Raw genomic sequence first — 21,866 nt, 5'->3', positions numbered from 1 at the left:
ATCATTGATAAATATTTATGTTGTGTATATATAAGTGTTAATATTTTAATAAAATTATTATAATTTAAAAATTAATTTTTTTTAATAAAGGTAATTTTTTTTTAAATGACTTAATTTTATCTTTAATCAATTTTCATTGATCAATTTTAGGTCTTATTTACTAATATTAACTGTTTTAATAATTATTAGTAGTTATTAGTTATTTTACTAACAATTAGTTCTTAGATATTAACTATTAGTGGTTAGTTATTAAATGTAAAAATAATAATATAATTTTATTAACTTTTATTAAAAATATTTTCTCAACTTTTAAAAGTTACGAGAATTAACCTTTTATGAACCATTCCTTTAATTTCTAAATATTAATATAAACACTATATTATTGAAGGGTACAAACAAAAAAGATAATATTTTAATTATAATTAAAACATTAGATGCTATATTAAAAGTTATTATAGAACAAAGTCTCAATAAATATCCCAAACATTAAACGTGAAAGAAAATATTTTTCATGGAATAAATAAAACTTTAAATATTTAAAATTTTTAGTTTATTTTTGTCTTAAAAAAATGGCAATATTATAAGAATAATAACCATATTTTATATAAAATTATTTCTCAAAAAATCATCCAACGGGCAACAAAGTGGGTACTAATCTTTTGCAACGAAGTATCACTATTGCAATTTTATTCATTTGAAAAAAACAATAATAAATTAGTGTCACGACTCAACTTATGGACTGGACCGGTACTAGGATCTGGACCAGCTTAAAGTCCCTGAGATCTATAATAAGCCTAACTATTCTTCAATCCAATCCTAAAGCCCATTTGAGCCCAATTTCAAGAATTCAACCGGACAAAGTTCGGCCATAAAATGGACCATACAACGGAGAGTTTTTGACTCACACGACTTGTAAACACAATATATAATAATTTAGAGAGCTCAGCTCACCCTCCACATACTCATAATATCATAAAATCCAAGAGGAGTTTAGCTCCCTCATCCAATCCAGTCATGCATGCATTTAATAGGTTTACAGATTTAATATAACAATATATTACAGTCCCAAACTAATTAAAACACTCTTAACACATGCGAAGTATAAAATTTGACTAAATTGTATCAAATACATTAGATATTACCAATTGACCTGCAAAGAAGAACAGTAGGTTAGTCACAACAAGTAATCCTCCTGTAACCTGGAAAAATAAGATAAACAGAAGTGAGCGTTCGACTCAGAGAGTAAAATATCAATTTTAAACATAATTTCTATAGCTATCTAAAGCTAATGCATCCTAAGGAGCGGAATGCAACATCATCAAAATTTTCATACAAATCACATCATAACAGTAAAAAGGTAATTTGGAGCACTCACACACCCAATACTATTCAAACAGTAAATATATGAGAGCTGATTCCCTACACAGCTCTCTTAATCCAACATTTGCCAGCGAGTATCTCTCAAGCCGGACTTTCGCTAATAAACCAAATGCGGGGGCCAGCGAGTGTCTCTCAAGCCGTGCCTACCTCGACTTATCCATAAAGGACCGGGTCTCAGTGAGTGTCTCTCAAGCCGCGTCTACCCATCCAGTCCATATTTGATACCACACACCACACGCACGCCAACGCACGCACACTGCTCCAAATTTCCGTAAACAATAACTATGGCACTTCATCAATTATGAATGCATTATAAAACGTGCCTAGTGTTTAACTACATCTATACATATTTATAAATGATGCTTAGGCATGCTTGAACATATAATAATATTGAAATTATAATTAAAATTAATATTTTACTGATAGACTTAAACCGAGGTCATTGTGGCGGCTAGGCGGAGGAGGAAGGCTGTCCCAGCTTACCTGACAAATTTTATTACAATTATTTAATATATTGACTCAATATAATTTTGCAAAAGACAAAAAACGTCCTAAGTCGTGCCGAAAATCCAGCAGAGTCTTCCCTATACCTAGGACCTATCCAACCAGCAAAAGGGTTCAAAATGCACTTCTATATCTACAAGTCATACAACCACAACTCAATTATATCACATGGCTCCTCCTGGGCACATATAACAGTCAACAACCATAATTTGAAAAATTATAATTTAGTCCCTATAATTACCCTTTTTTGCAAAAACTACTAAATTGAACTCTAAAAATTCTAAAACTTTTCCCCGCGGTCTTTAGCAATATTATTAAGTTAATGCAAAAGGAATTATATTTTTATAACCTACCACGAATATTTTATAGATTTTTAATTGAAATCAGGCACTAGATAATTAAGAAAAATGAGGGTTCGGGTTTACTTATACTAATTCCGACCCTGGAGACGTGTCCGGGATGTTTAAAAACAGTGGGGTAGCCTATACACTCAACCCAATTCTGAAGCTTTCCTAGTAGTCTGTCTGCCTGGCCTGAAATTGCAAACCTGAGCAACCGTCGAATTTCAGCGAATTGAATATACCTACGCGAAGTCCACTACACGAGGGTTAGTATATAATTTTTACGAAATTTTTTAAACTCATTTAATGCTCAGAAAAAATACTGAGAAGTTTCGTGGGACCCACTGAAAAACAGTGTCGAAAAAATTTGAAATGGGTATTGCCGTGAAGCTTTCGACGAGTAGAGCACTCCAATGCTCTCAGATTTTTTGTGGGGTTTACGGTTTTCGAGAAATCTAACCCGAAAGTCAAAATGGGCTAAAATTTCCTGAGCAAAAATGGACAAACCGCTCAATAGATTTTTGTATTCTTGGTCTCTATGGAAAGCTCTCGAGGTGTATATGTGTTTTGGGACAAGACCCGGTTCGATTGGTGGCCGGATCGGCCGAATTTTGGCTGAGAAGACTAAACATCGCGGGGCGTGTAGGGGGAGTTTTTAGGCCATTTTCCGGTGGCCTGGAGTGTCGGCCGGCGAGGAGGGGTCCTAGAGGTGCGACGGCGATCAGGGAAGGCTGGGGTGGTGGCTGGCCGGCTAGGGGAGGAGGGAGGAGAGAGAAAAAGGAAAGGGAAGTGAGGGTGTCGGGGCGCCCGGGGGAAGAAAAGAAGAAGAGAAAGAGGGCCGATCCGATTTGATCGGTCTGACCCGGTCGGGTTCGATTTGGTCGATTCAATTTAGGGTACCCAAAATTAAATTTTTACTCTGCCTTGAGACCAAAAACGAGGCCCAAAAATTTCGAAAAAATCCAAAAAACTCAGAAAAATTCTAGAGTCTAAGTATATTTTTAGTTTTTCCACGTGGTCTTTAAATAAATTTTTAAAAATTATCAAAGTTTTATATTTTTTGAAAATCGAACCCAATTTCAAAAATTCAAAAATTTTCAAATAATTTCTCAAAATTTAAATAAAATAAAATATTAATATCCACCACAAAAAAAAAATAATTTAAAAATTAGGAGTGTTACATTCTTCCCCCCTTATAGAAAACTCGTCCTCGAATTTTTTATACAAGGCAGAATAAAAGAATAGAATTACACATTTAACATATAAGGGTACTTGCTATGCATGTCACGCTCTGACTCCCAGATGCATTCTTCTACCGATTAGCTCCTCCATAACACCTTAACCATAGGGATATGTTTCGACCTTAGTTACCTTACTTGGTAGTCCACTATGGCTACTGGCTGCTTCTCAAACGTCAAGTCTTCTTTAAGCTCTACTATATTCGGTTGTAGCACATGAGAGGGATCTGGTATGTATTTCCTGAGCATGAAGATGTGAAATACAGGATGAACATGAGAAAGGCTGGGTGGTAACTCCAACTGATAGGCAACTACTCCAACTCTATTAGTAACCTCATAAGGTCCAATATACAGAGGTGCCAACTTGCCCTTCTTTCCAAATCTCATGACTCCCTTCATGAGAGAAACCTTCAGGAACACATAATCACCTACTGCAAACTCTACATCCCTCCGTCTGGGATTTGCATAACTATTCTGCCTGCTGAAAGCCATTTTCAATCGTTCCCTGATTAAAGGAACCATCTCTGAAGTGTACTGCACTAGGTCTACATCATGTACCTTCGCTTCTCTCAAATCCATCTAACACAAAGTAGGCTTACACTTTCTGCCATACAATGCCTCACAGGGTGCCATCCCAATACTGGAATGATAACTGTTATTGTAGGCAAACTCTACCAAGGGTAGCTGATCATCCCATTGACCTCCAAAATCCAGAATATACATACGAAGCATGTCTTTCAGTATCTGAATTATCCTTTCAGACTGCCCACCTGTCTGAGTTGGAAGACAGTACTGAAGCTTAACTGCGTGTCAAGTGCCTCTTGCAGCTTTCTCCAAAATTTAGAAATGAACTAGGGCCCTCTGTCAGATATTATGGAAGCAGGAACTCCATACAATCTGACTATTTCTCGAACATAGAGCCTGGCATACTGTGCAAAATAATAGGTGATTTTCATAGGCAAGAAATGAGCTGATTTAGTCAGACAATCCATAATTATTCATATCGAATCATATCCTCACGTGGTACAAGGCAACCCAGTTTCAAAATCTATAGTGATCATTTCCCACTTCTATTATGGGATAGGGAGCTCTTCCAGCTTCCCTAATGGCTTCTGGTGTTCAAACTTCACCTTTCTGACAAGTCAAACACTTAGACACAAAGTCTGTTATGTCTCTCTTCATGCCATTCCACCAATAGCTATCTTTCACATCATGGCACATCTTGGTGGAGCCTGGGTGGACATTGTACAGTGTATAGTGTGCCTCTCGCATGATTTTATTCCTGAGATTGTCCACGTCAGGCACACATATCCTGAAACTTTGCATAAGAGCGCCATCATTGGCAAATCCAAACTCACTACCTTCACCCTGCTGTACTCTTTCTATAATCTTCATCAATTGTGGGTCTCTATGCTGAGAAACTTTAATTCTGTCTCGCAAGACTGGTCTCACTAAAAAATGGGCTAATAATACCCCCTCATCTGAAATATCTAAGATCAGACCTTAATCCATCAACTCATGTACTTCCTGAATCAATGGTCTCTTCTCTGCTGATAAGTGCGCCAAGCTACCAGAAGAATTTCTGCTCAAAGCATTTGTTACTATATTAGCCTTCCCAGGGTGGTACTGGATGATACAATCATAGTCCTTCAGAAGTGCCATCCATCTCCTTTGTCTCAAATTTAAATTCCTCTATTAGAAGATGTACTTCAAACTCTTGTGGTCTGTGTATATCTCGCACACTTTACCTCACAGTAGTGTCTCCAGATCTTTAGTGCAATGATTACAGTCACCATTTCCAAATCATGGGTAGGGTAGTTCTGCTCATGCCTCTTTAGCTACCTTGAAGCATAAGCCACCACTTTTCCATGCTGCATCAAAACACACCCTAAGCCAACTCTGGAGGCATCATAGTACACGGTATAACATTCACCACTCATTAGTAATGTCAACACAGGGGCTGTAGTTAGACATTCCTTAAGCTTCTGAAAGCTCTCCTCACAATCATCTGTCCAAATGAACGAAACATTCTTTTGAGTTAACTTAGTTAGGGGAGCTGCTATCCTGGAGAAATTCTGCACAAAACGCCTATAGTAGCCAGCTAGGCCCAGAAAACTTCGCACCTCAGTAACTATTGTAGGCCTAAGCCAATCAGTTACTGCCTTAATTTTCTTGGGATCTACTTGAATGCCTTCACTAGAAACCACGTGTCCCAAGAATGAGATGCTTTCTAGCTAAAATTCACATTTTGAAAATTTGGCATATAGCTGGTGCTCCCTCAAAGTCTGCAACACCATCCTCAAATGCCACACATGTTCTTCCTCAATCCAAGAGTATACCAAAATGTCATCTATGAATATGATGACAAAACGGTCTAGGAATGGCCTGAACACCCTGTTCATCAAGTCTATGAAGGCCACTAGTGCATTAGTGAGTCCAAAAGATATCATCAAGAACTCATAATGACCATATCTTGTCCTGAATGTTGTCTTGGACACATCCTCATTCCTGATTCTCAACTGATGGTAGCCTAATCGTAGGTCTATTTTGGAAAAGAATCTAGCCCCTTGGAGCTGATCAAACACAACCTCAAGGACCCCTTTTTCTTTCTCACAAATATAATAGGAGGCCCCAGGGGGAGGTACTTGGACGTATGAAACCCTTGTCCAAAAGCTCTTGTAGTTGCTCCTTTAGTTCCTTCAATCCTGCTGGGGCCATCCTGGAAAGCGGCATTGATATGGGGTTTGTACCTGGCACAACGTCAATGCAAAACTCTATTTTCCTTCCTGGTGGTAACCTTGGAAGCTCCTCAGGGAAGATATCCATAAATTCTCTGGCAACAGGAACATTTTCAATGTTAACAGCTTCTATAAATGTATCTCTCACCAACGCCAAATACCCTTGAAACCCACGCCTCAACATTTTTTTAGCACTAATTACTGACACCAAGTTATATAGAGCCACGCTCCTGTCACCATCAAAGCTTAACTCTTCCACACCATGTATATGAAAGTACATCATTTTGTTCCTGCAGTCTAAAGTGGCATAATGAGTTGCCAATCAATCCATTCCTAAAATTACATCGAAATTCATTATTGGTAGAGGAACCAAGTATGTTGGGAGGATCCTTCCATCCACTACCACTGGGCTACCCAGAAAAACCATATCCATATCTATGTTATCACTAAGAGGGATAGCTACAGATAAGGGGCATTCTAAAGTTGTAGGGTTCCTATCCAATCTCATGGCAAAAACAGAGGAGACAAATGAGTGTGTAGCACCCGGATCTATCAAAACACGAGCCTCATAGGAACAGACTAGAAGAATACCTGCCACAACTGCATTGGAAGCCTAAGCATCCTGGTGGGTCAAGGTGAAAACCCGAGCTTGACCCCTACCCTGCATTGCAGAACCCTAAAATTGACTCCTACCTCCTAATCTGCCTCCAAATCCATGTCCTCTTTGTCCTTGGCCCTGTTAGCCACTGAACTAACTACTTACCATGCTGGAAGTATCAGGATACAATTGACGAGAAACATTTGCAATAAAACCCTGTGACCCCATCTGTGGCTCGCTGAACACGAGACATTCTCCAGCAAAATGACCCTGCTGGCTATACCGGAAATGTACTCCTGAACCCATCATACAAGGTCCTGAATGTCCTCTTTCACACTGCGTGTAAGGTGCCAAGGAGGATCCTGAACTAGACCCAGAACTACTGTAACCCGAACTGTGACCACTGCTGGATATGTACCTTGGTCTGAATCCTCGAGATTTGTGTTTAAAACCACCCTTCTTATTGTTTTTACTCCTTCCTCTGTAGTGACTTTGGCCTCCACTATCCGTGGTACCCATATAGGGAACACCTGAAGAGCCCTCTGCTCTATTCTTCTTTGCCCTTCCATTGTTATCTCCTGTATAGCTAATTTCAATCTGTCGAGCTCGATCAACTACCAAATTGAAAAACTGATCAGACATCATGGCCAAGTTTGCATACCTCTTGTCCACCCCTTTTAGGAACCTCTTTACCTTTATACTTTCTGTAGCCACTGCTGTGGGGGCATATCGACTCAGTTCCAAAAATTTTGTAACATATTTATCTACGGATCTGCCATTCTGCCTTAAGGCCTCAAAGTCCCACTGCTTTTGATCTCTGAAGCTTTCTAGCACAAACCTATTGATGAACAGTTTCACAAACTGAGTCCAAAATAATCCCTCAATACGAGGTAGTACGTAGTCTGTCATCCACTGCCTTGGCACTGGCCCCAATACATGTTGCACACACTCTATAAGCCTCCTATCAGTCAACTGCAACTCCATCCCTTCCTGTTTGTAGGAGTCCAAAAACCGATAGGCATCATCTGACGCATCATAAGTACCAGGCACTAACTTCTTGAAATTAATTATTTGTTTGTAAGGTTCCCTTCTTGGTGCGGTAGGCTGCTACTGTTGTGGAGGGTGGACCATATATTGTGCCATCATATCGATGGTTTTCTGTAATCCGGCCAGGGTAGCTGCCATTGGGTCCATAGGACCCTTGGGGTAAGCGCCTCATCCTGTGCCGACACCTCGTATGGCATATCTCGTTCTGGTACAGTGGCAGCTCTTCTACTTCTATGCATTTTCCTGAAATTCAACAGCATTAGCCCACAAAAATTCAAAACGATATATTACACAGCTCTATAAACTCATATTTACACACAATTATGTAAAGCAAAAACTAGAGGCAAAGATGACAATGCAAGGACGAATGGGGACCCTATTTTTCGCATGTGACTCTTATTAGACTCTTCCCAAAACTTTAGACATATACTCCCTATGAATCTGGAGCTTAAGCTCTGATACTACATTTGTCACGACCCAACTTATGGGTCAGACCAGCACTAGGACCTAGGCCAGCATAAAGCTCCCGAAGCTCGTAGTAAGCCTAATTATTCCTCAATCCAATTCTAAGGCCCATTTGGGCCTAATTTCAAGAATTCAACCGGACAGAGTCCAACCATAAAATGGACCATACAACGGGGAGTTTTTTACTAACTTGACCTGTAAACACAATATATAATAATTTGAGGAGCTCAACTCCTTCATCCAATCTAGTCATGCATGCATTTAATAGGTTTACAGATTTAATATAACAATATATTACAGTCCCAAACTAATTAAAATACTCCTAACACATGCAGAGTCTAAAATTTGACTAAATTGTATAAAATACACTAGATATTACTAATTCACCTGTGAAGAATAAGAGTAGTTTAGCCACAATAAGTAATCCTCCTGTAGCCTGAAAAAATAAGATGAACAGGATTGAGCGTTCGACTCAAATAGTAAAATACTAATTTTAACTACAATTTCTATAACTATCTAAAGCTAATGTATCCTAAGGAGTGGAATGCAACATCATCAAAATTTTCATACAAATCACATCATAACAGTAAAAAGACAATTTAGAGCACTCACACACCCAATACTGTTCAAACAGTATATATATGGGAGCTGATCCCCTACACAGCTCTCTTAATCCAACCTCTGCCAGCGAGTGTCTCTCAAGCCAGACTTTCGCTTAATAAACCAAATGCGGGAGCCAGTGAGTGTCTCTCAAGCCATGCCTACCTGACTTATCCATAAAGGACCGGGTCCCAACGAGTGTCTCTCAAGCCGTGTCTACTCGTTATATCCATATCCGATACCACACACCACAGACACGCCAACGCACGGACACTGCTCCAAATTATTATAAACAATAACCATGGCACTTCATCAATTAATAATGCATTATAAAAAGTTCATAGTATTTAACTACATAGATACATATTTATAAGTGATGCATGGGCATGCTTGAACATATAATAATATTGAAATTATAATTAAAATTAATATTTTATTGACAGACTTAAACCGAGGTCACTGTAGCGGCTGGGCGAAGGAGGAAGGCTGTCCCGGCTTACTTGACAAATTTCATTGCAATTATTTAATATATTGACTCAATACAAGTTTGAAAAAGACTAAAGACACCCTAAGTCGTGCCGAAAATCCGGCAGAGTCTCTCCTATACCTAGGACCTACCCAACCTACAAAAGGGTTCAAAATGTACTTCTATATCTACAAGCCACACAACCACAACTCAATCACATGGCCCCTCCTGGGCCGATCCAACAGTCAACAACCAAAATTTAAAAAATTATAATTTAGTCCTTATAATTACCCCTTTTTGCAAAAACTACCCAATTGAATTCTAAAAATTCTAAAACATTGCCCGCTGTCCTTAACAATATTATTAAGCTAATGCAAAAGGAATTATATTTTTTTAACCTACCACGAATATTTTATAGATTTTTAATCAAAATTAGGCACTAGATAATTAAGAAAAATGAGAGTTCGGGTTTACCTATGCCAATTATGACCCTGGAGAAACATCCGGGACGTCTAAAAATGGTGGGGTAGCCTATACTCTCAACTCGGTTCTGAAGCTTTCCCAGTAATTTGTCTGCTCGGCCCGAAATTGCAGACCTGAGCAATCGTCGAATTTCTGCGAATTTAATGTACCTATGCAAAGCCCACAATACGAGGGTTAGTATATAATTTTTACGAAATTTTCTAAACTAATTAAATATTTGGAAAAACACTGCTAAGTTTCGTAGGACTCATCGAAAAACGATGCCGGAAAAATTTGAAATGGGTATTACTGCGAAGCTTTCGACTAGTGTAGGACTCCAGTACTCTTGGATTTTTGGTGGGGTTTACGGTTTTCGAGAAATCTAGCCCGAAAGTCAAAATGGGCTAAAACTTTTCGAGCAAAAATTGGACAAACCACTCGATGAATTTTTGTGTTCTTGGTGTCTATGGAAAGCTCTAGAGGTGTAAATGTGTTTTGGGACAAGACCCGGTCTGATTGGTGGCCGAATCGATCGGATTTTGGTCGGGAAGACGAAACATCGCGCGGCGCGTAGGGGGAGTTTTTGGGCTGTTTTCCGCTGGCCTAGAGTCTAGGCCAGCTGTGGGGAGGAATCCTAGAGGTGCGCCGGCGACCGGGAAAGGCTGGGGCGGTGGCTGGCAGACGAGGGGAGGAGGGAGGAGAGAGAAAAAGGAAAGGGAAGTGAGGGTGTCAGGGCGCGTGGGGGAAGAAAAGAATAAGAGAAAGAGGATCGGTCCGATTCGATTCTGCCGATTCGAAGCAGGATACTTGAAATTGAATTTTTACTCTGTCTTGGGACCGAAAACGAGGCATAAAAATTCTGAAAAAAATTTCAAAAAACTCAGAAAAATTCGTGGAGTCTAAATATATTTTAGTTTTACCTCGTGATTTTTAAATAAATTTTTAAAAATCATCAAAGTTTTATATTTTCGAAAAATCGAAGCCAATTTCAAAAATTTGAAAAATTTCAAATAATTCCTCAAATTTTAAATAAAATAAAATATTAATATCTACCTAAAAAAAATAAATTTAAAAATTAGAAATGTTACAAATAAGATAAATTTTTTATTTTTACTTTTATTTTATTTTATTTAAAAAATCCAAAGCTTTTACCAATTGTTTGAATAAAACATAAATGATTTTTTTAGGATAAATAATATGTATGATTTCTTGAAAGCGAGAATTTATTTATTTTAAGTACGACTTAGCTTCGAGGTTAAGCCAAGTTATGGCCACAAGCATAGGAATTAGCTAGGGAATCATATTATAATTTGATTAATTAGTTTAATTAATAAATTTGTTTATTTTAAAAATCTTACATTAAAATTAATATTGCATCATACAAAGAAATGGACACATTGGCAGTTTTCCAATTGGACATTTCCTTTCCATTAATTTCATTTTCGCATGTAAAGTTTAAGATTATATTTCTTTTCTTGTCAATTTTCTGACTTTAAAGTTTGAACAATTCAATAACTTGTAAACTTTAACTCTCAAAACTCATGCTTTCAATAAATCCAAAAATAAACCTTTTAAAGGTAAAATTATAATTTCACCTTCTTTAAATTAATTTTATGTTATATGTTTTTCTTTTTCATCAAAATAAAAGGTGGAATATATATATATATATATATATATATATATATATATATATATATATATATATATATATATATATATATATATATTTTATCTTCCTTCACATTTATTTTATTTATTTACATTTTTTCTTTTATTCTCTTTATTTTTTTTAAATAAAGCATTAATTTTAGAATAAACTTCAATTTTGTCATTGAGAATTAATTAAATGTACAACTTAATATATGTAGTTTTAAAATTAATGTGCTTTACATCTTAATAAACCTACAAGTTAATTCATATCATTAAAATTATATTAATTTTCCGTTAAATTTAGCAAAAAGAGCAAAAACACTCTTAACTTGTTTATTTTTTTCAATTTGAAATTAATTTAATCATGAAATTTTATTTTATTAATAATTAATCTTGTATTTTTAAAATACACATTTCATTAAATGAAAAATTTTAAAACATAATTATTAAAAATATAAATTAATTACTTTAAGGTCTTTAAAAATTTTGATTAATTACAAAATCATATATGTATTTTACAAATTGATCCTTAAAATGTTATAACCATTTATAAATGAGCCACGATAATTTTGTAAAATTTTATTTATTTCATTATTATTTTAACAATATATAAATAATTATATATTTATCAATTTATAATAATTTCATACATTATATTATATTATTATGTATAAAAAATGAAAAATATAGTATGAATCTAAATATAAATTGTTAATAAGATAAAATATCAATGATTAAATTATTTGAAGACTGAAAGTAGAGTTAAAGGTATTTTGATAATTTTTGTTAAATTTAACGATAATTCTAATGAGAGGAACTAACTTGTAAGTTTATTTAAATATCAATGACTATATTACTTAATTTTAGAACTATATAAATTAAATTGTAGATATAATTAAATTTTAAAAACTAAAATTTTAATAAAATAAAATATCAGAACTTATGTTATTTTGATAATTTTTATTAAAATTAATAATAATTTAATTAAAATTTTTATAAATGACTAAATTATTTGATTTTAAATTTAATTTTAAAACTATAAAAGCTAAGTTATTTGTTTAACCAAATTTTGAGACCGAATTATAATTTATTTTTAATATTATGTAGTGAGAATAATTATTCTCTTGCTAAGTCAAGCTTATATTGATTTCAAGGATAGGAAAATAAAAAAAGGGAAAAATTCCGTAATTATGGACCAATTCTTTTGTTGAATTTTGTCTGAGAAAATTTTAAAGTTTATTTAACGTATTAAAAAAAAAGATAATAAATTAATAAATTTTAATATACGTTGAAATCTACTCGATATCGAGATGAAATCTAATTCAAGCAAATGCAGTCAAGAATTTTGCATTTGTCCACTAAGTTGTGTTCCATTGTCTTCTTGCAAGCAACACTCCCGTTTAAAACACGTACTCTCGGTACTCGCTTGGATCCACAACCAGGGCCGGCCCGGAAATTGCCAAGCCGGTCCAATACCCACCTCACAACCCTTTATTTTGCCTATTGGATCACTTCCTCACTACTTTTTTTATTTTTTATACCATACCCTTGGCCATTTGATTCGTGACCTTTCCCATAAAACTTTAAAGAAAGTTGCAACAATGATCCTTCTTTGCCGAGAGGGTTGTTTTATCATTTTTATTTCTTAAGTTTTTTTTTCCCATTTATTCGCTATTATTTTTTAAGTTTGGTTATTGATTTGATTTTAACGATAAATTCTATAGGAATTGGATGATCCTATTTGATTAAATACCGAACAACAAACTCTAATTTTTCTTTAATTACAGTATTTTTAAATAAGTTCTTGAATGGCAAGTCTAGGTTGATGAGAGTGACTATCTACAATTTTGGAGAGTTAATGGTCGAGCAGGAAACAAACCCATCAGCTGCAGTGCACATTATACAGTAGCCATATTTCCACTTCTCAAGTCAGAAAGGGAAAAGCTTGTAAATTGTAATCATGCTTTTGGGTTGCAACCCATCATCAAACATCATCACGGTGGTCATGTATCAAAGGCTTTTTATTCTTTTATTCTTTTTTATTTTTAAGATTAAACTTTGGTGATTGGCTTGCTAGCCGTGCCAGGTTATAAAGTTCCCTTCCTTTCAAGGAGCTCTTCCATCATTGCTTATGGGGTTGGATTGAAACCCAAATTGGACCATGTCCATGTCCCACAACAATTCTATTATTATTAATTTAAAATTCGTCGACAGACGATTTCATATATGCATTTTCAAAATAATAAATGTATGAATAGGACCTTGAAATGACGCATGAAATAGCAATTGCAAACAAGCTAAAGTTTAAATGTCACATCAACTAAACCATGGCAGAGCATTTCATGCAGATGACGGATGATGTGACAACAACTACAAATATTATTGCATATAAATAATCCATTTCCATATAACAAGTCATTTTCCATGAGTCATTCCTATGAAGTATATGCAAAACATCAAGCATGCTTCGGTGCTACCCATATTTAATTAATTCATATATGAAACTTTGGTATATATTTTTCAAAAAATATATATATATATTTTTTAAATCAGACTAATTTCGATTTATATTCAGTAAGAGAAAATCAAAATCAACTCCTTATGTCCCAGTTTCAAGTTGTCTCGTGAATCAAACCATTGGCCTGATCCAATCCTAAAATTTATCCAAATCAATCGCAATCTAATTTGCGGGTTGAACTGGCCATGACTATATCTAGTTAGCTGTGCCTTTGAATGACCGGAATTGGAACTTAAAGGACCATTTCAACTATAATTTGAATTTAATGTCAGATATATCTCTTTCAAACTAATTAAATACATGGTAGTTTTCATAGAGAAAGCTAAAGGATACATGGAGAATGATGAAATTGTAGTTTTTACAAATTTTGAAGAGTGAATTGTAAATATATAAAGATTGACCAAATTGTATTTTTTGTAAAATTTAGAGACCAACTTGTAAAATCTTAAATTTTTTATTTAGTCCTTGAATAAATGTATACATTACAAAGCTAAAAATTAAGATAAATTGGCTCAATGTATTAATTTCAAGGTATAATTGACCTAATTTTAAAATTTTAATGTTAATTAAAGTTTACTATGAATTTAGATGAAATAGAGTTTTAATCCAAAGTTTAGAAATGGAATTGGATTTATGGTTTTTTATGTACACAAAGCATCCATTAATTAATTATTAAATTGTTAATTTAATAATTTTAGTACTATATATGTTTAAATTTGATTTATAAATGAAAAACTTTTTATGGGGTAAAATAAGCTAGCAAATCATATCACACATGAAATAATGATTCATGGAGATTTAAAATATATATATGTTTGTAGTTCAAAGCATGAAGATGATATAATTATAATAGTAGCATCAATTGCAAAGGCATAGAAACTTGAAGACTAAATTATATATAAGGTTGCATTGTAACACCCCAACAATTTTAAATTTTATTATTTTATGAGCATTTTTGGTATTTTAATTTTATTTAAATTTTAGGAATTTTTTTGAGATTTTTTGGATTTTAAAAATCGGGTTCGATTTTCCGAAAATATAAACTTTGATGATTTTTAAAAATTAATTTAAAGACCACGTGGCAAAACTAAAAATATATTTGGAGTCTACGTATTTTTCTGAGTTTTCTGAAAATTTTTTCGGAATTTTTGGACATCGTTTTCAGTCCCGAGGCAGAGTAAAAAATTTAAAATTTTGTATCATGAATCGGACAGACCGAATCGAACAGGACCGGATCGGACCGGTCCAATCGGACCGGCCTTTTCTTTTTCTTCCTTCTTCCTCCCGCGCGCGTCTGACCCCTCTCCCTTCTCTCTCTCTTTTCTCTCTCCTTCCTCCTCCTTGCCGCCGCCTCCCTGCCTTCCCACCTGCCGGCGCCCCACCTCGGTCCTCCCCACGGCCGCGCACCTGAAACGGCCTCAGAAAGGATGCGCAGCGCGCGCGCGACGCCTGGACTTCCCGGCCAAAATCCGGCCGATCCGGCCACCAATTGGATCGGGTCTTGTGTCTAAAATCATCTACTCGGCGAAAGCTTTCCATAGACACCAAGAACACCGAAATCCATTGAGCGGTTTGTCCAATTTTTGCCCGGGAAGTTTTAGCCCATTTTGACTTTTGGGCTAGATTTCTCGCAAACCGTGAATCCCACGAGAAAACCAAGAGTACCAGAGCGCTCCACTCGTCGAGAGCTTCGCGGCGACATAAATTTCAAAATTTTCAGACACCGTTTTTCGGTGGGTCCCACGGAACTTCGCAGTGTCTTTTCGAGCATTAAATGAGCTTAGAAAATTCTGAAAAATTTATGTACTAACCCCCATGTTGTGGGCTTCGTGTAGGTATCCTCAATTCACGGAAATTCGGCGATTGGCCGGATGCGTGTATTTCCTACGGACAGATTCTGAAAAAGTCTCCGAATTGGACCGAGGTTTTGGCTACCCCCCATTGTCAGACGTCTCGAGCGCGTTCCCGAAGTCGGAATCGGCAAAGGTAAACCCGAACCTTGCTTTTTCGTAATTTTCTAGTGCTTAAATAAGATTAAAAATTCATAAAATATTCGTGGTAGCTCAGAAAATTATGATTCTTTTTGCAATAGCCTAGTAATATTGCTAAGGACCGCGGCGCAAAGTTTTAAAATTTTTAGAGCTCTTTTGGGTAGTTTTTGCAAAAATGAATAATTATAAGGACTAAATTGAAATTTTACATACTGTGATGAATGACTGATTTGATGGGCCCAGGAGGGGCTGTATGATGTGATTGAACTGTGGATATATGAGTTGCGAATATAGAAGTGTGATTTGAGCCTTTTTGCAGGTTGGGTAGGTCCTAGGTATAGGGGAGACTCTGCCGGATTTTCGGCACGACTTAAGACGTACTTGGTCTTTTCTTGATTGTGTTGAGTCATTTGTATTAAATAATTGTAATGTAATTGTCAGGTGAGTCGGGACAGCCTTCTTCCTCCGCCCAGCCGCCACAGTGACCGTTGTCAAGTCTGTGAGTAAAATATTAATTTTAATTGTAATTTCACTATTATTATACGTTCAAGCATGCCCATGCATCACTTATATGCATATATCTATGTAGATAGACTTTAGGCACGATTTATGTTGCATTCATAACTATGAAAGTGCCATGTATGTTGTTGTGATAATTTGGAGCAGTGTGTGTGCGTTGGCGTGCGTGTGATGTGGTGTGGACTATGGATAGGACGGGTAGACACGGCTTGAGATCTTCGCTGGGACCCGGTCCTTCGGGGTAGACACGGCTTGAGTTCTTCGCTGGGACCCCGATTTGGTTATTAAGTGGAAGTCCGAGCTGAGTTCTTCACGTACAGATTGGAATTAAGAGAGCTGTATAGGGGATCAGCTCCCATATATATTATGATTGATGTTACTGGGTGTGTGAGTGCTCCAAATTACCTTTTTGATATTATGATGTGAATTTATTGCTGATGCTGCATTTCACTCTACAGGGTGCACTAGTTCTAGATAGTTATAGAGATTATGGTTAAAATTGATATTTTACTCTCTGAGTCGAACGCTCACTCCTGTTCAATATTTTTCCAGGCCACAGGAGGATATTTTTGAGGCTAACCTGCTTTCTCCCTCGCAGGTCGATTATTAATGTTCGTATAAACTTGTTAAATCTTAGAATTTCCGCATGTGTTAGAAATGTTTATTTGATTTGGGTCTATAAACTAAATTATTATTGTGGACCTGTAAATAAAATATTCTATGCATGTTTGATGGGTTGGATGAGGGAGCTGAGCTCCCATTTATTTTTATGCTGATGAGTATGTGAAGGGTGAGCTGAGCTCCCCAATTGAGTATTTACTGTGTTTACAGGTCGGGTGAGTCATAAACTCCCCGTTGGTAGGTCCATTTTATGGCCAGACTCTGTCCGGTTGATTTCTTGAAATTGGGCCCAAATGGGCCTTAGAGTTGGGTTAAGTGAATAGTTAGGCTTACTACGGGCCTCGGGGGCTTTAGGCTGGCCCAGGTCCTAGTGCCGGTCCGGCCCATGGGTTGGGTCGTGACAAATGTGGTATCAGAGCTTAGGCTCCAGATTCTTAGGGAATGTTCATCTAAAGTGTTGGGAAGAGTCTACTAGGAGTCACATGCGAAAAAATAGGGTCCACATTCGTCTTGCATTGTCATCTTTGCTTCTAGTTTCTGCTTCATATATTGTGTGTAAATATGAGTCTATAGAGCTGTGTAATGAGTAATTTTGAATTTTGTGGGCTAATGCTGCTGAATTTCAGGAAAATGCGCAGAAGCGAAGAGCTGCCCGCACTGAGAACGGATGTGCTGACGAGGTGTCGGCCACAGATGAGGCGCCTTTGCCAGGGGGCGAGGTAGGAGGCCTAGAGCTGCTCAAGTAGAAGAGCAGCTACCAACAGTTCAGGATCAGTCTTTCATGGCACAGGGTCCCATGGACCCCATGGCAGCTACTCTAGCTGGTTTGCAGAGGACCATTGATATGATGGCGCAGTATATGGTCCACCCTCCACAGCAGCAGCAGTCCACTGTACCAAGAGGGGAACCTTACAAACAGATCATCAATTTCAAGAAGTTAGTGCCTGGTACTTATGATGTGTCAGACGATGCATATCGGTTTTTGGATTCTATGACGGCGAGCAGAGAAATGCGATTGGTGATAGAAGACTAATAGAGTGTATGCAGCATGTCATGGGGCTTATGCCTAGACAATGGATGAATGACTACATATTACCTCGGATGGAGGGTTTGTCGTGGACTCAGTTTGTGGAACTTTTCATCAATCAGTTTGTGCCAGAAAGCTTCAGGGATCAAAAGCAGTGGGCCTTTGAGGCCTTAAGACAGAATGGCAGGTCTGTAGATGAGTATGCTACAGAATTTCTGGAACTGAGCAGGTATGCCCCCACAGCAGTATCTACAGAGACTATGAAGGTGAAAAGATTCCTAAAGGGGCTTGACAGGAGGTATGCAAACCTGGCCATGATGTCTGATCAGTCGTTTGATGTGGTGGTTGATCGAGCCAGACAGATAGAGATTAGCTATCTTTGCGGATGACAATGTAGAGCAAAGAAAAAGCAGCAGAGGGTTCTTCAGGTGTTCCCCACATGGGTACTACGGATAGTGGTGGCCAAACTACTTACAGAAGAATAAGCAGGAATAAGAGGAGTGGTTTTAGACACAAATCCGAGGGGTTCGGACCGAGTGCGGATCCAAGCGGTGGTCACGATTCGAGTCTGGCGATTAGGTGCAGTTCAGATCCTCCTTGGCACCTTGTGCACAGTGTGGAAGAGGACATTTAGGACCTTGTTTGATGGGTTCAGGAGTATACTTCAGGTGTGGCCAACTAGGTCACTTTGCTAGGGAATGCCCCGTGTTCAGCGAGCCACAGATGGGGTCACAGGGTTCTGTTACGAATGTTCCTCGTCGATTGTATCCGGTGCTTCCGGCATGGCGGTGATCGATTGATGGCCAACAGGGCCGAGGACAAGGGGGACGTGGATTTGGGGGCAGATCAGGAGGGAGAAGTCAGTATCAAGGTTCTGCCACTCAGGGTAGGGGTCAAGCTCGGGTTTTCACCCTGACCCACCAGGATGCTCAAGCTTCAAATGCAGTTGTGGCAGGTATTCTTCTGGTCTGTTCCTATGAGGCTCGTGTTTTGATAGATCCGGGTGCTACGCACTCATTTGTCTCCCCTGTGTTTGCCATGAGATTGGGTAGAAACCCTACAACTCTAGAATGCCCTTTGTCGGTAGCTACCCCACTTAGTGACAACATAGATGTAGATATGGTTTTTCCGGGTAGCCCAGTAGTAGTGGATGGAAAGATCCTCCCAGCAGACTTGGTTCCTTTACCAGTAATGGATTTTGATGTAATTTTGGGGATGGATTGGTTGGCAACTCATTATGCCACCTTAGACTGCAGGAACAAAAAGGTGTATTTCCACATACCTGGTGTGGAAGAGTTTAGCTTTGATGGTGACAGGAGCGTGGCTCCATATAACTTGGTGTCAGCAATTAGTGCTAGAAAAATGTTGAGGCGTGGATGCCAAGGGTATTTGGCATTGGTGAGAGATACATCTGTAGAAGGTGTCAACATGGAAAATGTTCCTGTTGTCAGAGAATTCATGGATGTCTTCCCTGAAGAGCTTCCAGGGTTGCCACCAGAATGGGGAATAGAGTTCTGCATTGATGTTGTTCCGGGTACAAATCCCATATCAATGCCACCTTACAGGATGGCCCCAGCAGAATTGAAAGAGTTAAAGGAGCAACTACAGGAGCTATTGGAAAAAGGTTTTATACGCCCGAGCACTTCACCCTGGGGCGCTCCTGTGCTATTTGTAAGAAAGAAAGATGGGTCATTGAGGTTGTGTATTGACTACAGACAGCTGAACAAGGTGACTGTGAAGAACAAATATCCACTTCCTCGGATCGATGATCTGTTTGATCAGCTCCAAGGGGCTAGATTCTTTTCCAAGATAGACCTGTGATCAGGTTACCATCAGTTGAGAATCAGGAATGAGGACGTGTCCAAAACGGCATTCAGGACAAGATATGGTCATTATGAGTTTTTGGTGATGTCTTTTGGACTCACTAATGCACCAGCAGCCTTCATGGACTTGATGAACAGGGTGTTCAAGCCATTTTTGGACCGTTTTGTCATCGTATTCATAGATGACATTTTGGTATACTCTCAGACCGAGGAAGAACACATGTGGCACTTGAGAATGGTGTTTCAGACTTTGAGGGAGCACCAGCTATATGCCAAATTTTCAAAATGTGAATTTTGGCTAGAAAGCATCTCATTCTTGGGACACGTGGTTTCTAGTGACGGCATTCAAGTGGATCCCAAGAAAATTAAAGCTGTAACTGATTGGCTTAGGCCTACAACAGTCACTGAGGTGCGAAGTTTTCTGGGTCTAGCTGGCTACTATAGGCGTTTTGTGCAAGATTTCTCCAGGATAGTGGCTCCCCTAACTAAGTTAACTCGGAAGAATGTTCCATTCATTTGGACAGATGACTGTGAGAAGAGCTTCCAGAAGCTTAAGGAGTGTCTAACCACCGCCCCTGTGTTGACACTACCTATGAGTGGTGAAGGATACACCGTGTACTGTGACGCCTCCAGAGTTGGCCTAGGGTGTGTTTTGATGCAGAATGAAAAAGTAGTGGCTTATGCTTCAAGACAGCTGAAGAGGCATGAGCAGAACTACCCCACCCATGATTTGGAAATGGCGGCTGTAATCTTTGCACTAAAAATCTGGAGACACTACCTGTATGGTGAAGTGTGCGAGATATACATCGACCATAAGAGTTTGAAGTACATCTTCCAACAGAGGGACTTAAACTTGAGACAGAGGAGATGGATGGAGCTTCTGAAAGACTATGATTGCACCATCCAGTACCACCCTGGGAAAGCCAATGTAGTAGCAGATGCTTTGAGCAGAAAATCTTCTGGCAGTTTGGCGCACATTTCAGCAGAGAAGAGACCGTTGATTCAGGAAATACATGAGTTGATGGATCAAGGTTTAATCCTAGATCTTTCAGATGAGGGGGTATTGCTGGCTTATTTTTCAGTGAGGCCAGACTTGAGAGACAGAGTTAGAGTTTCCCAGCACAGAGACCAACAATTGATGAAGATCATAGAAAGAGTACAGCAAGGTGAAGGTGGTGAGTTCGGGTTTGCCAATGATGGCGCCCTTATGCAAGGTTCTAGGATATGTGTACCCGATGTAGACAATCTCAGAAATGAAATCATGCAAGATGCACACTATACCCTGTACAGTGTCCACCCAGGTTCCACCAAGATGTACCATGATGTGAAAGATAGTTATTGGTGGAATGGCATGAAGAGAGACATAGCAGACTTTGTGTCCAAGTGCTTGACTTGTCAGAAGGTGAAGTTTGAACACCAGAGACCGTCAGGGAAGCTGCAAGAGCTCCCTATCCCAGAATGGAAGTGGAAAATGATCACTATGGATTTTGTGACTGGGTTGCCTCGTTCCACGCGAGGATATGATTCGATATGGGTAATTGTGGACCGTCTAACCAAATCAGCTCACTTTTTGCCTGTGAAGACTACGTATTCGGTGGCACAGTATGCCCGGCTCTACATTCGAGAAATAGTCAGATTGCATGGAGTTCCGGCTTCCATAATATCTGATAGAGGGCCCCAGTTCACTTCTCAGTTTTGGAGAAAGTTGCAGGAGGCACTTGGCACACAGTTGAACTTCAGTACGGCCTTCCACCCTCAGACAGACGGACAGTCCGAAAGGACAATCCAAACACTGGAAGACATGCTTCGCATGAGTGTTTTGGATTTTGGAGGTCAATGGGATGATCAGCTAGCTTTAGTGGAGTTTGCCTACAACAA

Source organism: Hevea brasiliensis, chromosome 13 (genome assembly GCF_030052815.1).
Source record: "Hevea brasiliensis isolate MT/VB/25A 57/8 chromosome 13, ASM3005281v1, whole genome shotgun sequence".
In the NCBI taxonomy this organism is placed as follows: domain Eukaryota; kingdom Viridiplantae; phylum Streptophyta; class Magnoliopsida; order Malpighiales; family Euphorbiaceae; genus Hevea; species Hevea brasiliensis.
The sequence above is the reverse complement of the archived record's forward strand: the minus strand, read 5'-3'. Positions refer to the sequence as shown.